This window comes from Schistocerca gregaria, chromosome 10 (genome assembly GCF_023897955.1).
Source record: "Schistocerca gregaria isolate iqSchGreg1 chromosome 10, iqSchGreg1.2, whole genome shotgun sequence".
Taxonomy (NCBI): domain Eukaryota; kingdom Metazoa; phylum Arthropoda; class Insecta; order Orthoptera; family Acrididae; genus Schistocerca; species Schistocerca gregaria.
This window is the reverse complement of record NC_064929.1, coordinates 68,722,062-68,736,275: the sequence shown is the minus strand read 5'-3', so window position 1 is coordinate 68,736,275 and position 14,214 is coordinate 68,722,062.

Here is a 14,214-nt window from a genome sequence, read left to right as displayed (position 1 = left end):
TATAGATTTAAGTGTCAGGAAGTCCTTTCTGAAAGTATTTGTATGGAGTGTAGCCATGTATGGAAGTGAAACATGGACGATAAATAGTTTGGACAAGAAGGGAATAGAAGCTTTCGAAATGTGGTGCTACAGTACAATGGTGAAGATTAGATGGGTAGATCACATAACTAATGAGGTGGTCCTAAACAGGGAAGGAGAGGAATTTGTGTCACAGCTTGAGTAGAAGGGATCGGTTGGTAGGACATGTTCTGAGGCATCAAGGGGTGACCCATTTAGTATTGGAGGGAAGCGTGGAGGGTAAAAGTCGTAGAGGAAGGGATGAATACAGTAAGCAGATGCACAAGGATGTAGGATGTAGGTTGCAGTAGTTACTAGGAGATGATGAAGCTCGCACAGGATAGAGTAGCATGGAGAGCTGCATCTCTGGACTGAAGACCACAACGACAGCACGTTACCATGCAGTCCAGCATCTGGTCATGTCACATTAGAATGTTCCATCAATCTCGGTATTGCACGATTCGGCCAGCTTGCCAAACTGAGTCACTATTAGGCCCCTTTCCAACTCCTTGAGGTGCTGACAATTCTCTTTCAGGCCAGTAATCACCGAACATCCAGTGCTTTTATACCCCAACAGGAGTGGTAAGAATACTTAACGCTAATAACAATGTAGTCTGGAGGTCATTCTACCTGTCGCAGAGAATTGCAGCTCTTATAACTTCCAGACCCGTCAATGGTGTGTACGTGCACGAAGTTACATTGCATAATGTAAACATTCACGGTCGGAAACGGCACAGTTAATAAAATTTCCCGGGCTATTACGCCGTGGTCGAATAGATTTTACCTGAAAACGCAACGTTTCGTCCCCATCTGCGGACGTCATTTTCAAGACGGATTGAATGCCCTATTCACACCCTGGCTCGCTACTGTCAACAGCAAGATTCCGCTTCGGCGTGCTTCCGCGACATCACATGTTTTAAGCAAGCGTAGTTGGCCGTTGTCGACTTCCGTTGTCCGCTGTTGCTGTCACCCCATTGTGGAAGACTGGTACACATCATCTTCAGTTGTGGGATCCAAACGTCATACAATTTCAAGTTCTCATCCTTCCTGCTGAAGTTCCTCGGGTGTTTTACAATCTCTGTGGCCTCCCTGTATATCGTTTCATGGTATCTGCCGGTGGCCGCCAGCACTTGAGTCCTATCAGAATGGTGGTCTCCTGGGCGTAAGGCATGTTCCGAAACAGCTTATCTGTCAGTCTCCCCTGCAACTGCCCTATTTTGACCGTTCTTTTTGTAGTACCCACGCACAACTCCCCACAACTAAATGGTATCCTATAAATTCCTGCTTTTTTCACCGGTCTGCGAGCATCCTTGGCCGACTTTGGCGATCTTGTATCAACCGACTGGGTTTATAGATTACCACAATGTTCCACTTTTTCAAGATTATTTCTATACATCAGCTACCATCCTTAATGAAAGGCAGGAAAACTTTTTGAGGTCACACCCATTCGACCACGGCATAATGGCCCGGAACATTTTAATTGTGACGAAATAACATTGCCATCTGACCATATGCTACGGGTGTTTCACTTCTTTTGTCAGGCTGCGTATTGAAAGCTCTAACCAGCACCTCTTGTGAACGAGTATTTCTCTCTGGAGCAGAGTGTGCTCCGTGAAGTTTCCTGGCAGATTGGAACTGTGTGCTAAAGCGGAACGCGGACCTGAGGCACTGCAGTTCGCGGACAAGAGCTTTACCAACTGAACTGTCCCAGCACGACTTACGACCCGTCCTCAGAGCTTTACCTCTGCCATTACCTCATCTCCTACCTTCCATCCTTCACCCGAGTTCTGCGAAAGTTGCTGGACTAGCTCTCGCGTGAGGAAGGATATTGCGGTTAAGTGGTTTAGCAACAGACTAGGGCAGTGGTTCCCATCCTGGAGATTACTCCGCAAGGTGTAAAATATAATTTTTTTGAGTCGTAAAAGCAAAACGGTTCACCTGTATTTCCGTCAAGCATCTAGATTATCTTAAAATATCATTAAATATTATGACTCAGTCGTAAACTATATTACTTCTTACGTAAGTAACAAAGTATTTGAGGTTACACCTTGTTAAACGAAAGTATGAACAACAACACTCTCATAGAGGCCACCCACTACTCGTACACTTCCTACTTTGTACATTGCATCTGTGAAAGTAGAACGGCAGACGTATACGTCACACATCGTTAACTATCTCTTGAAAATATCTTCTCGCAGTTTTAGGTAATTCCCACAATGTAATTGCGTGACAATTCACCTCACTAAAGTGAGCGAACTAATTGTGAGCGCACGCCAGTAGCACCTTTGTAATGGCTACGACGCTTCTGTAGGGCTACACTGTGTTATTATTATTATTATTATTATTATTATATTATTATTATTATTATAACTAGTGGCACTGGACAAAGCATTGTCAGCCTGAAGTCTTCCAGTTTCTGACAATTCAGGAGTAAGCAGTCTAGTAATAAAGTGATTTACAGATAGCAGCCTAAATCACAGTGCGCACGTTTTGACTGACCGTAATTTAGGGTGCAGAACGTGCTTGACGCAAGTGTCGCAAGATTGAAGTGTAGTGCAGAGGGAACACATTTTGTAACAAGTGTCTGCCCCCACTCCTGACAGCTAGGTTTCTATTCTGAGGAGGTTGTAGGCAGCATTCATTATGCAATGAAAATTGCTTCAGCATACTGTAAAAAAAAGGTTGTTTTAAGTAAGTAGTATCAGTTGTTTCACCCACTCGTGATTCCGTTTACTTGTTTATTTATCCTTTGCCCATGCACCCTAACTAATAATTTTTAGCTGACAGTATAGAGTGTGTCGTGTCATTTTACAGGCTACATAGAGTAAATTTACAGTAAAGGAAACAAAATTACAATTTTTAGGCACATATGAGGTAGTTACCTATTTTATACTACAATATAACACCTAGTATTTGATTTGATATTTAATACTCAATTGTATGGCTTCACATTCCTCTGTAAGATATACATCTAAATAGATTTTAAGTAAATTTAATTTCTTTCGTCGTTTAATAAAACCCTCACGGAAATTAAATATCGTTATTTTGCATCATGTTCAAAGACAATTCTTTTTCATTCTAAGATTGTTAGGTGCTACTGACGGTTAGCGGGTGTGCCGGGGGTGGGGGTGGGACGGAGGGATGGAGGGTTTTAGTAAATATTGGTTGCATGGAACGGTAATGGTCTCATAAAGATTGGGAACCAATTGCCGAGGCGATTGCTTGAATAACTAATCTCGCGCTCTGTAGCAGAGTGTCCGCTTTTGTGAAACTTTCTGGTAGGCTAGAATTGTATGCTGGACGGGGAATCGAACCCAGAACGTTGCCTTTTGCAGGCCATGGTCTTCCCGACCGAGCTACTGGAAGTAGCAGGGAGGTACTTGTCGAAGTACAGCTGTGACTGAAAGTTGCGAATCGTGTGAATAGCTCAGCTCTTAAGAACATTTCCGTGAAAGGCGAAGTTCACGGTCCGAGCTCTCGTCTGGCGCACAGTTTTAGTATGCCAAGAACTTTAGATATCGATCTCGTTTAAAAGATGTGGAAAGTGACTGCCAGTTTTAGTTAATTATCAACCATTTACTGTAATAAACGTGTAGGTGCCTATTGTTTTGGCCGTATCTTGTGAAGGACAAGTGTGTTCGTCAGTCAGGTTGTGGCTTCATCTCCAGGTGTACGGAAAACGACGGCCCCAGTACGAATCCCTGCGGGGGCCTGCTTCCTAAGTTTAGCGCCGCTCGGTGTCGGCTACCGGACCAATCAGTCACCCCTTTCCAGCGCGCTCCAGGTGGCTCCAGCTGCGCCCGCTAACCCACTCCACCCCGTCCCCTCTCCTTCCCGTCGCTGCACAGGGCTCCTCTGGGCCCTTCACCCTTCTGCCGGCAGCCAAGTTTTTACTCGGAGCGCCCGCCTTGACGCCGGACGCCGGCCAGCCCCCGATATTGCCAAAGTTTTGCGGCCCCCGGCGAGTCCTGGCACGGTCGCCACCCCTCCCACGTGTTGTGTCCGCGCAGTCGTCGCTACAGCAGTAACAGAGGCTGTAGTTGTAGGGTGCCGGGACCAGATTGGGAGCAGAAAGGGCACGCCGGGACTGCGGCAAGTTGTTTTGATGTCCCGAAGAGGGCTTGAGGGAGGGTCGCAACTCTGTTTGGGAACTTGGGGCGGCAGCTGCCAGATCACAGGAAAACACTTTCCCGTGTCGGAGTTGAGCAGTCTGCGAGGCATCGGTTCGGACGCCGTTACCGGAGAACGACCTGGAGATCCGGTGGTCTAACTACCTTCTCATACTCTAATCGCAAATTATACTGACAGAAAATGGGAACTGTTACAGCGTTATCGCCTTGAACAACCGCTACCTAACCGACAACCTATAATTTTGATGCCTGTGAGATGATTAAAATTTAATCTTCATGCGAGATTAATTTCAGTGTTCCCAGAACGAGATTTTCACTCTGCAGCGGAGTGAGGACGGGGCGTGAGTCGTGCTTGGGTAGCTCAAATGGTAGAGCACTTGCCCGCGAAAGGCAAAGGTCCCGAGTTCGAGTCTCGGTCCGGCACACAGTTTTAATCTGTAAAGAAGTTTCAATTTCAGTGTTAGCAGTCATTAAGAAAGCCGCACCTGTAGATTAAAAAATGCGTAAGTACGTAATGGCTATTGGGTGTGTATAACGTCACTGGAATTCTTCAGGTTTTGCTTTAACATACTACAGTTAGAGTACTCTGTTGCGGATTTAGGTGTAATTTTTTTTTCTAATTTTAATCTGCGGTACAGTTTCTAGCAACTTTCTTTCTTGAACGATGAATATCCTACAACTACAGTTTTCTTAACGCTGGACGTCACAATTATTGGGCAGCTTTGTCAGCAATACTCGCGAGGAGTAACAATCAGTTCCGTATAAATTACTACGGTCGCAGGTTCGAATCCTGCCTCGGGCATGGATGTGTGTGATGTCCTTAGGTTAGTTAGGTTTAAGTAGTTCTAAGTTCTAGGGGACTGATGACCACAGCAGTTGAGTCCCATAGTGCTCAGAGCCATTTTTTGAACCGTATAAATTACATGTGAGGGAGTGAGCTGAAATGTCTGCCATGTGACTTTCTCAATGCTTTAAGAAAAACGAGGAAAATTGTAGCTCTTATACAGTTATAATTAAGTTCAAATTTCGTGACTTACTTTCCATTCGTGATCTCTATCAGTATCCAGAATATCCGAAGATCTGAAGCCATTGTTGCCAAGCATTTTGTGTATTTTATCTGTATATTCTCGGATTTGAAACTCAAATTGAAGCTAACAATGACAAAATGCGTTGCAGCATTTTTTCGAGCAAGTACACGTTCCATAATTAAGACATAATGCTTTATTCTATTCCCAGAATTGGCGACGTGAAAAGGTAAATGGTTGTATAAGTTCAGGTATTACGGCAAGAGTGTTTTTTTTACGCTAAATGAATGTTGTGGTTCTTTTCTGCAGGTCTTTGTTCACACATTTCGTCATCAATATCTCTCTTCGTCATCATCACCATCATCATCATCATCATTTAAAACTGATTATGCCTTTCAGCGTAGCCGCCTTACAAAATTCCTCCTTGATCCCCTATTCAGTGCTAACATTGGTGCCTCTTCTGATGTTAAACCTATTACTTCAAAATCGTTCTTAACCGAATCCAAGTACCTTCTCCTTGGTCTGCCCCGTCTCCTCCTACCCTCTACTGCTGAACCCATGAGTCTCTTGGGTACCCTTGCTTCTCCCATGCGTGTAACATGACCCCACCATCTAAGTCTATTCGCCCTGACTGCTACATCTATAGAGTTCATTCCCAGTTTTTCTTTGATTTCCTCATTGTGGACACCCTCCTGCCATTGTTCCCATCTACTAGTACCTGCAATCATCCTAGCTACTTTCATATCCGTAACCTCAACCTTGTTGATAAGGTAACCTGAATCCACCCAGCTTTCGCTCCCATACAACAAAGTTGTTCGAAAGATTGAACGGTGCACAGATAACTTAGTCTTGGTACTGACTTCTTTCTTGCAGAAGAGACTAGATCGTAGCTGAGCGCTCACTGCATTAGCTTTGCTACACCTCGCTTCCAGTTCTTTCACTATGTTGCCATCCTGTGAGAATATGCATCCTAAGTACTTGAAACTGTCCACCTGTTCTAACTTTGTTCCTCCTATTTGGCACTCAATCCGTTTATATTTCTTTCCCACTGACATTACTTTCGTTTTGGAGATGCTAATCTTCATATTTTTAATTTACGGCTATGGTCACACACTTTTTGTTAACAGATTACAGGTTTCGGTTTTTAATAACCATCACATCTGTTCCACTTCCCCATTGCGCACTGCCGCGCGGAGTGGCTGCGCGGTTTGAGGCGTCATGATCTGGTTGTGCGGCCTCTCCCGCCGGAGGTTTGAGTCCTCCCTCGGGCGTGTGTGTGGTGCGTGTATGTGTGTGTGGCGGCAGTTAGTATAAGTTAGTTAAAGTAGTGTGTAGGTCTAGGGACCGATGACCTCAACAGTTTGGTCCCTTAGGAATTCACCTACATTTGAACATTGCGCACCAAAATGCTTAAGCAACAGTTTTTGAACGTCAGTCACCTTCGCCACTGCAACAGGCATTGGACACAGGTGCATGGAAGCCAGTGTTCTGTATTTCTTTAGGATATGATTGTCGAGGCTCTTCCCTCGCTCTCCATTATGGCTATCAACACACTCAGTAACCACGACTGCAGTTCACAAAACACAGACCGGTTCTTGCTCTAAAACCCCAGAAGCAAGGGATGGTAAATGGCGTGACCTGGCGCGAAACATTGTCTCAGGTGCATACACACTGAAGGTTCTGAAAGGGAGAAATTGAAATAAGAGGGTAAGTCAATTGTTATTCGGGATTTCGTTATATTTTTATTTATTTTGGTAATACTGTCGTTTTACGTTGATGACGCATGCTTTTTTGTTGCTGTTATATCTTTGCCATTTTCAAGCTGCTAGGTTAGTTTCGTTATCGCTGCCGTGCTGTTAACCATGGCTGCTCCGCTGTGTGTTTGCACCAAAGAAGAGCAACGTTCAGTGATCCGTTTTTTGTGGTCGGAAGGCGTATCAGGGGCCGAAATTCAGAAAAGACTTTCGGTACAGTACGGGGACAGTGTTCTGCCACAACGGAGTGTCTACGAATGGATTGAGAAATGCCGAAATGGTTACGCACGGTGAAGGAGCCGGACGACCGTTTACCGCCACAAATGAAGAAACCATTGTGCGTTCAAGTGAAATGATTCTCTTCGACAGACGATTGACTACTGACAAAGTGCCACATCTTCTGAAAATTAGTCACGGTTCTGCCTGCGAAACCATCCACAATAGACTTTGGTTTCGTAAAGATTGTGTAAGATGAGTAGCAAAACAACTCACACAGTTGCATAAGCAAACGCGCTTGGACATCTGCAAAAAACATTTGGACCGCTACGGTAACGAAGGGGTCAACTTCTTAGACAGGATCATTACTGGTGACGAAACATGGATACATCATTACGAGTCGGAGAGCAAACGGCAGAGTGAGGAATGGAAACATCCTAATTCGCCTTGCAAGAAAAAGTCCAAGACCCAACCGTCCACAAGAAAGCTGATGCTTACGGTTTTTTGGGACGCGCAAGGTCCAGCACTGGAACACTATGGGGAAAGGGGCAGAACAATAAACAGTGTACGTTACAGTGAGATGCTTAATTCCCGGCTAAAGCCTGCAATTCGAAGAAAACGCTGAGGATTGTTGTCAAACGGTGTTGTGTTGTTGCACGACAATGGCCATCCGCATACTGCTGCCCACACTCCTGAAACGCTCCAGAAACTCAAATTTGAAGCACTGGATCATCCTCCAAATAGTCCCGTTTTTGCCGCTTCTGATTATCACTTGTTTGGTCCACTCAAACAGGCATTAAGGGACCGTCGATTTGCCTCGAACGAAGCAGTGAATGAAGCGGTGCATTCCTGGCTCGCAGGAGAACCTTCTTTTATGAGGGCATCAGGAAAATTGTAAAACGATGGACCAAGTGGGTTGAAATGCAAGGAGAGTGTGTCGAAAAATGACGTTATGTAAGTTTCCTATTTGATTACGATACAATTTTATAACTACTTTGTGGATAATAGTTGACTTATGCTCGAAGATCTGTACAGGTTGCAGGATTTGAAACTCACCCCGGTATTGGAGGTCCTACATTACGGCAAGTGGTCGGTTTTGCAAGATTACTTTACAGCACGTGGTAGAGTTTGGATTATGCACATCATCCTGTTACCAGTATCAGTGTGACCGAAAGTATCGCGTGGCAGGTCTGCTAACGTCATAAAAGTTTTTCCAAACCTACGTCGTACCAAGTCGGAGACCTGTCCTCGTAACCAGTTGTTCATTGTTGATGTGACATCATAATGGATGTGACTTCATAATGGATGTTGAAATGCTTATTTGCATCACGACGTTTGTGTCCGAGGAACATGTAAACATCACTTAGAGCAAGATCTCGTTAATACAGAGGATCCGGGAACACTTCCCAGTTGAATCTTGTGAGCTCCACCAGGGGCATTCGAGCAGCTTGAAGCCGAGCATTGTCGTGAAGGAACTCAACATTTGATGGCAGTTGGCAGATTCCTCAGGACATTACAGTACTTCTCCCGATTCACTGTGAGTTTCGAGGCTGTGAACACCCACTGACAGTCCCTAAAGACAGTTGCCATAATTGTCCCTGCCGAATGTGTGACCTTTGTCTTTATGGGGCAATTTCGCTAGCTTCCTCACCCATCATACTCTGACGTTTTGTCTCATAGGTTGCATGATGGACCAAGGTATCTGTTGTGGTTGGCAGGAGAGCCAACACCGTTTTGCTAAAGGAGGCCGAAATGCACGCGTTTTAGCTGACGCAGGCTGGCGTGAGGTCTGGAACATGACAAGGGAATTAGAATTGAGGAAAACGGACGTAGCTGGTGGAATACTTAACTTTAATCCATTAATGACGAACGTCGCTCTTGACATTACATGATTCACAGTACCAATAACAACAGATAATGGCGCCTTGCTAGGTCGTAGCAAATAACGTAGCTGAAGGCTATGCTAACTATCGTCTCGGCAAATGAGAGCGTATTTTGTCAGTGAACCATCGCTAGCAAAGTCGGCTGTACAACTGGGGCGAGTGCTAGGAAGTCTCTCTAGACTAGACCTGCCGTGTGGCGGCGCTCGGTCTGCAATCACTGATAGTGGCGACACGCGGGTCCGACGTATACTAACGGACCGCGGCCGATTTAAAGGCTACCACCTAGCAAGTGTGGTGTCTGGCGATGACACCACAGTATCAATCCCATTTGAATGCTCTTACAGTGTTCCCCATAGGCGGAGATTAACTCCGGATGGATATGAACGGAGGGCAGTTGCTTTGCTGCGAAAAAACGAATGGCACGGCGCTGCCCTCAAGTGGACACGATTTCTAGTCGTAACTCCGGCTCGTAAGCCGATGTGCGTGGGGTAGCCGTGCGATCTTAGGGCGTCTTGTCACGGTTTGCGCGGCTCCCTACCCCCGTCGGAGGTTCAAGTCCTCCCTCGGGCATGTGTGTGTGTGTGTGTGTGTGTGTGTGTGTGTGTGAGTTGTCTGTAGCGTAAGTTAGAATAAGTAGTTCGTAAGCCTAAGGACCGATGACCTCAGCAACTTGGTCCCGTAAGACCTTAAAGCGAATTTCCAAATGCTTCCGTTGTTCACACGTATCAGTCTGACTCGCCAGGCTTCACATGCCAAGGGCAGAATTTATTTTGCAGAGAAATAAAATAGGGAAACTTACGTATTGGACGAATCCCGTACAATGAATTTTAAACTCTTTAAGCACTTACGTGTTTCAGCCGGCCGGAGTGGCCGAGCGGCTCTAGGCCCTCCAGCCTGGAACCGCGCAACCAGTACGGTCGCAGGTTCGAATCCTGCCTCGAGCATGGATGTGTGTGATGTTCTTAGCTTAGTTAGGTTCAAGTAGTTCTAAGTTCTGGGGGACTGATGACCTCAGATGTTAAGTGCCATAGTGCTCGCAGCCATTTGAACGATTTCGAACTTACGTGTTTCTGTTTTGAAGCTTGCTTAGGAAACAAATCACTGCGCTACCAAGGACATAAATTGCAAATTTCGGTTTCGTATGATTCGTTTTTTATGTCAACCGCAAAAGGCTAGAAATGAACCACATGATACGTCAGGTAAGGTAAAATCGTAAGCAATCGTCCATTCTGACGGACCAAAAGTAAAAACACGGTGGTTTTGTCATTGGCGGATTCAGGCTGAATGTCATTTATGAGTAACTTTATCAATAAGAAGCACTTCTGAAATTGCATATTGCGCTATACTGCAATAACGAAATTAAAGAACAAATATAACTAGTGAAATCTGTCAGGTCTGTGATCAAATTTGTCTTAATACAGACAATAAATCTGCGTCTGTGGTACGTCATGAGACTCTCAGATATTGTAGAGATGATATCTTCAGCAAAATATCTTCAGGTCGACTCTGTTTGCAGTGAACAGTGCTACAGCGACAAACTACAAATTCGGAGAAATTTTGCTCGCCATTTATCCGCACCAACAGTCAGCGGTAATACCGCAACCGAAACATCTTCTCACATTCTGTATCGTAATGATAGATTGAATCCTCACGTTATCAACAGGGACTGGCAGATACAGGCTTCATGAAGGTTGTGGGTGTACGCATGAAATTTTAAAGAAATGTAGAGTACCAAAAAATCAGTACATTGCAATACTTGGTGGGGCGAATTACGCTTATGGTAGCAAATTAAAACATTTGGGAGCCGCTGAGAGTAAACAAAAAGCAAACAATTTGCGTGACATGCATTTCTTACAGTAGTCATGTAACTGATTCTCCTCGTGTGAAAGACATTCAAAAGGCTGGCCAGTATCTACAGAAAGATATGCTTGTCAACTGCAAATTTATCTTCCTTGATGTTGTGGTTGGCACGAGAGCCAACACCGTGATACCAAAGGAGGCCGAAATGCACGCGTTTTAGATCACGCAGGTTGGCGTGAGGTCTGGAACATGACAAGGGAATTAGAATTGAGAAAAACAGGCGTAGCCGGTGGAATACTTCACTTTAATCCATTAATGACGAACGTCGGTCTGGACGGTACATGATTCACAGTATCAATAGTAACTAATAATGGCGGCTTGCTAGGTCGTAGCAAATAACGTAGCTGAAGGCTGTGCTAACTATCGTCTCGGCAAATGAGAGCGTAGAAGTCAGTGAACCATGGCTAGCAAAGTCGAGTGTACAACTGGGGCGAGTGCTAGGAAGTCTCTCTAGACCTGCCGTGTGGCGGCGCTCGGTATGCAATCACTGATAGTGGCGACACGCGGGTCCGACGTTTACTACCGGACCGCGGCCGATTTAAAGGCTACCACCTAGCAAGTGTGGTGTCTGCCGGTGTTCTCTGTTTATTACAAATGAGAACTAATTTCTTTTAAATAAGAGCATACGAAATGAAGCAGTATTATTTGTGTACTGTATACCATTTCGGATGTGTGCATCAAGTTTTATTTTCAGTATTATTGATGAATATAATTTCTAACTTCAATTTATTTCATACGACCAATGAATAAAGATAAAAAGGTGTTATTTTGTTAGGAAATTATGATTAATTATTTATCTGACAGTAAATATAGAACTTAGATAAAATTAAAAACAAAGTTGCGGCCAACATGAATGGAACAAGAGACTCTTCGCCCACCGGATATTAACGCTATGCTCTCAGCTAACGGCGCCCCTACGAATATGTGCGAAATGCTCTGCACTTAACAGCGCTTGGGAATTTTCTCACGCTCATAGGCGATTTTTAGAATTTTTATTATTGAGAATTGCGTCGTACTATCTTGAAAAATTGTTTGGGGACGACGGTTCAAACACGCGTCCCGCCGTCCAGACTTAGGTTTTTCTTGATTTCCCTAAATTGTTTCAGGCTAGTGCCGGGATGGTTCCTTTCAAAGGGCTCGGCCAGTTTCCTTCCCCAGTCCGAGCTTGTCCTCTGACTCTAATGTCGATGGGACGTTCAAGTCTAATCTCCTCCTCCTCCTCCTCCTCCTCCTCTAGTAATCGAAGTGCCAACGCATACAGCGAGCTTAACAAATTCAAAAGTATCTCAGAGGCACTGCAGTCAGTTTCACAAGTAGTAAAAACAAAGTTCCAACACTGGAATGCCCGTCGTAAATACGAATTGAAAGAGACCCGCCGACGAAATTTGGTGTCGCAGCTGACCAACTAGTCATTGCGACTTCACTCATGCCCCCCCCCCCTTTCTCTCACTCACTCTCTCTCTCTCTCTCTCTCTCTCTCTCTCTCTCTCTCTCTCTTCTATATACTAGCCATTAAAATTGGTACACCAAGAAGAAATGCACATGATAAACGGGTATTCATTGGACAAATATATTATGCTAGAACTAACATGTGATTACATTTTCACGCAATTTGGGTGCATAGATCCTGAGAAATCAGTACCCAGAACATCAACTTATGGTCAAAATAACGGTCTTGATACGCCTGGGCATTGAGTCAAACAGAGCTTGGATGGCGTGTACAGGTACAGCTACCCATGCAGCATCAACACGATACCACAGTTCATCAAGAGTAGCGACTGGCATATTGTGACGAGCCAGGTGCTCGGCCACCATTGACCAGACGTTTTCAGTTTGTGAGAGATCTGGAGAATGTGCTGGCCAGGGCAGCAATAGAACATTATCTGTATCCAGAAAGGCCCGTACGGGACATGCAACATGCGGTCGTGCATTATCCTGCTGAAATGTAGGGTTTCTCAGGGATCAAATGAAGGGTAGAGCCACGGGTCGTAACACATCTGAAATGTAACGTCCAGTGTTCGAAGTGCCGTCAATGCGAACAAGAGGTGACCGACACGTGTAACCAATGGCACTCCATGGCATCAGGCCAGGTGATACGCTAGTATGGCGATGACGAATACACGCTTCCCATGTACGTTCACCGCGATGTCGCCAAACACGGATGCGACCATTATGATGCTGTAAACAGAACCCGGATTCATCCGAAAAAATGGCGTTCTGCTATTCGTGCACCCAGGTTCGTCGTCGAGTACACCATCGCAGGCGCTCCTGTCTGTGATGCAGCGTCAAGGGTAACCGCAGCCACGGTCTCCGACCTGATAGTCCGTGCTGCTGCAAACGTCGTCGAACTGTTCGTGCAGATGGTTGTTGTCTTCCAAACGTCCCCAACTGTTGACTCAGGGATCGAGACGCGGCTGCACGATCCGTTACAGCCATGCAGATAAGATGCCTGTCATCTCGACTGCTAGTGATACGAGGCCGTCGGGATCCAGCACGACGTTCCGTATTACCCTCCTGAACCCACCGACTCCATACTCTGGTAACAGTCATTGGATCTCGACCAACGCGAGCAGCAATGTCGCCATACGATAAACCACAATCGCGGTAGGCTACAATCCGACCTTTATCAAAGTCGGAAACGTGATGGTACGCATTTCTTCTCCTTACACGAGACATCACAACAACGTTTCACCAGGCAACGCCGGTCAACTGCTGTCTGTGTACGAGAAATCGGTTGGAAACTTTCCTCATGTCAGCACGTTGTAGGTGTCGCCACCGGCGCCAAACTTGTGTGAATGCTCTGAAAAGCCAATCATTCGCATATCACAGCATCTTCTTCCTGTGGGTTAAATTTCGCGTCTGTAGCACGACATGTTCGTGGTGTAGCAGTTTTAATGGCCAGTAGTACATATAATCTCACGAGTGTTCAGATCCGGCCCACATCGGTTTCAATCCGCTCCTTGAAGGAAATTCGTGGGAGATAGTGTGAGGCGCTCGCGCTGTAAGTCCGCCAGGGGCGCATTTTCGGTTGTTTCCGCCAACGCTCGGCTCGCATCGGGTTTGCAGTTCATCACGCAACCCAGTGAAGATTTTGCTTGCTTAGCGTTTGGGCAACTCCATTTCGCTGCCTCTGGATTTGGACAACAAAGAGAAACACGTTTCCAGTCTGATTGACAAGCTATGCGCCATGCAGTCCTGTGCCTGTAAAGTGGGGGAAACACCTCCGTAAATTGAAGCGGAGAAAAGGAGTTTCGCCTCTGGATCGATGGTGACAACACATCCACGTTAT